Here is a 3,731-nt window from a genome sequence, read left to right as displayed (position 1 = left end):
AGTCTGACATTTGCTTAGTTTTCTAAAGAGACTAGCTTCAACTCTGGAGAGAGAGAAAGAGAGAGAGAGAGAGAGAGAGAGAGAGAGAGAGAGAGAAAGAGAGGATGTGTGTGTGTGTGTGTGTGTGTGTGTGTGTGTGTGTGTTTAAATGAGATGACAGGCTGCTAGAATCTTCCCCAAACCCACACTAACCGACAGCTCAAGCTTGTCCACACAATCCCCATAATCTAGCAGGTTTAACTTTATTCATATCTTAGGCAAGTAACAAACAATTGCAGAAACAGTGGCAATGAGAGTGGAAAGTGGCAGGGAAAGTATTTCACAAAAATAAGAAAAACCCTGCATATTGAAAATCCTACATTTTGAGATAATATTATGTTGAAAAGAAAATAGGCAGAAAGGGAAATTTTATATGAGTGACAGGTCTAAGGTAGATAAGAAAGATAACTTCCTGGAAGAAAGCAATTCAGGCAATTATATTTTAAGGTTTCTGTCAAAAGAAGAAAGGAGACAGTATTTTAGAGCTGATCTTATGGTCCAGCGACACAGCCTCAGCATCCTTGTGAGCACGTTATTCCTGGAAACCGCTATGAATTGACCAAGAATAGCACTCAAAGTCCTCGCTGCCACATTTTTCTCTCTCCTACCTGGCTTGCTCCTGAATGAAATAGACCTACAATCATTGTGTTCTCCCTCTCCACCTAACTAAAATTTACTTATGTGTGCACAGCTGTGAGACCTTAGCCATCAACTTTCAATAGCAAGAATATAAAAGGTCAGATGTCAAATTATCTGTGTCCCGAGGCATGACTTCACCAGGCCTGACTGCAGACGCTGCAGTCTTTCACTACTCAATCTTGCAGGACTCTGTCTCTGCTGCTCATTTGACAGCCGTGACATTTTTATATAATCTAACTGATACCAAAATGAATATTCAAGGAGGTCTTGAAGGACATAGGAAATCATAAAATAATACTATGAAATCTGAGGGTGGGTGCGCACCTACTTTCAAAGTAGGGAATTGACCCCACCAACCTCTGCTGTAGCTCAGTAATGGTGGGCAATTTTGTGAACTATTTTATGTATTTCAACTTTGGGCATTTTTTTAAAAAAAGAATTGTAATATGTTTTTATTGATTTCAGAGAGGAAGGGAGAGTGAGAGAGAGATAGAGAAACATCAATGGTAAGAGAGAATTATCCATCAGCTGCCTCCCACACACCTGCTACTGGGGATGGAGTCAGAAACCTGGGCACGTGCCCTAACAGGGAATCAACCTTCTGGTTCATGTGTCAGTGCTCAACTATGGAGCCACACCAGCCAGGCAACTGCAGGCATTTTTAGATAACTCATGTTGGGCTCCCTCCTTTGCCATTGACTATTAATTCCCATAAGCCTTTAATGTCATTCTTCCCCCACCCCTGCCTCATCCCACCAGCTATAATAGCTGAGTTACTTTGAACTAGACAATTACCGTCTTTGTGCTGGACTTTTCTCTTTAAAAAAATGAGATAATTGAGCTAAATATTCTGATATGTCTTATATATCAGAGATTCTATGTAAAACAGGGAATCACTAAATATACTTTTTATATTTCAGTGTAATATTTCAAGATATTTATGCATAGGCAAGACCTGACAGAGCCTAATATATACTTGTAAGTAACAGGATTATAGCCAGATGATTGGGTAAGTCTCTGTATCCCAGATAAGGTATTTTTCTTTTGACCATAAATAAATTGGTTTTTTAAATTGAGGACCTTTAAAATGAAGTAAATTTTTTTCAGGAATAATGAAAGTATTCAAGCTGCAGCACATGAAATTATTTTTGTGTATTAAAAAACATTTGCATTTATAAAGTTTATATAGATTAACCTAACAAACTCTATATCGCTTGCTTTTCTAAATAATTATTTTAGGCATATTTAACTATTAGGGGTCAAACAATAAATCTCAGACAGAATGAAGTGAAAACTACAAGCTATAATTTGAAAAGAAAATAGTAGCTCTGACTGGGTGGCTAAATTGGTTGAAGTGTTGTCCCACACACCAAAAAGTTGTGGGTTCAATCCCTAGGCAGGACACATACCTAGGCTGCAGTTTAAATCGCTGGTTGGGGTGCAGAGGCAACCAACCGATGTTTCTCTCTCTATCTCCTTTCTCTCTCTCTAAAATCAATGAAAATATATCCTCAAGTGAGGATTAAAAATAAATAAATAAAATTGACCAGCCGGTGTGGCTCAGTGGTTGAGCATCGACCCAGGCCCCAACGGGCCACCTGTTTGATTCCTAGCCAGGGCATATGCCTGGTTGTGGGCTCAATTCCTGGTGGGGGCCATTCAAGAGGCAGCCAATTGATATTTCTCTCTCATTGATATTTCTATCCCCCCCCTTCCTATCTCCAAATCAATAAAACATACAGAAAGAAACTAACTAAATATTAGTAAAAAAAAAACAAAAACAATTTTCTTAAAAACTAATTATAAAAATTGTGGCTTTTTTCTTTTCCACAACTTTCCCCTTTATCCTAGATGTGAGTAAAAAGAAAATGTTGGTATCTGAGGCACATCCCCTGTAAACACAAACTCATACTCAAAATCTAGCTTGCCGAAACCAGTTTCGCTCAGTGGATAGAGCGTTGGCCTGTGGACTGGGGGGTCCCAGGTTCGATTCCGGTCAGGGGCACGTACCTGGGTTGCGGGCACATCCCCAGTGGGGGATGTGCAGGAGGCAGCTGATCGATGTTTCTAGCTCTCTATCTCTCTCCCTTCCTCTCTGTAAAAAATCAATAAAATATATTTTAAAAAATCTAGCTATATGTGGATCTTCTGGGACAGAGTCCTTTAGAAACTTCTATTTAAGTAGAAATCATGAGAGTTTGCATTTTGAATGACAACAAAAATGGAGGAATTTAGTGCAAAGTTGCGGGAAAGAGAGATAAGAATAGTTTTTCAAAAGATGGTGGCTGGCAGGATGGAGGTGAGGGATAGGAAGTGAGAGAGTGAGGGGATGAATGGAGAGAGTGTGGATGTATGTGGTGTGTGTGTGAGTGAGTGAGGGACAGTTAAATCCGGCAGGAACAGCAGAGGCTGGCAGACCAGGGAGAGGGAGAGACTACCACTACTGCGGGCACTTCCCGGACTGCGGGACTGGGGCATGGAGTCCACACCATCTTGAAGGGGAGAGTGGCCTCTTTTAGGAACTCATCAGCACCACCACCCAGACAGGCTTTGGATACTGCCCGCCCATGATCCAGCAGCCACTCCAGCCCAAATCCTGCTGCCCACCTGCAGACTCGCAGACCCTGGGATCTCCACCCCCAACGGAACACTGCGCCCGCAGCAGTAAGTGCAGCCTCCTCTTCCCCAGCAGACCTCTGACATCGCATTCGCACGTCACCAGCACGCAGGTCTCCCTCCCAGGCACACCACTCCACAGACTTTTCTTAGGAGTGACTGTGAGCCTCAGCTGGGTGTGATTTTGTACAGACACAGGCACACTGCCCCCAGTAGAAATTCTGAATTCCATCTGCCTGAATAACTGCCCCCACACACCCAGCTGTGCAACTTCATCGCCAGGGTCCCTCAGCTCCAGGACTCCTCAGAGTGCATCAGAACTCAACACCAGCAAATGCCCACAGTTCCTCAATCCACATGAGCCCATCTCTCCACAGGGCACTTTGGGAAGCCGCAGTGAGCCTCCGCTGGGTCCGATCTTGGACAAATAGGGAGGC

The sequence above is a fragment of the Myotis davidii genome, unplaced genomic scaffold (assembly GCF_000327345.1).
Source record: "Myotis davidii unplaced genomic scaffold, ASM32734v1 scaffold715, whole genome shotgun sequence".
NCBI lineage: Eukaryota > Metazoa > Chordata > Mammalia > Chiroptera > Vespertilionidae > Myotis > Myotis davidii.
The sequence above is the reverse complement of the archived record's forward strand: the minus strand, read 5'-3'. Positions refer to the sequence as shown.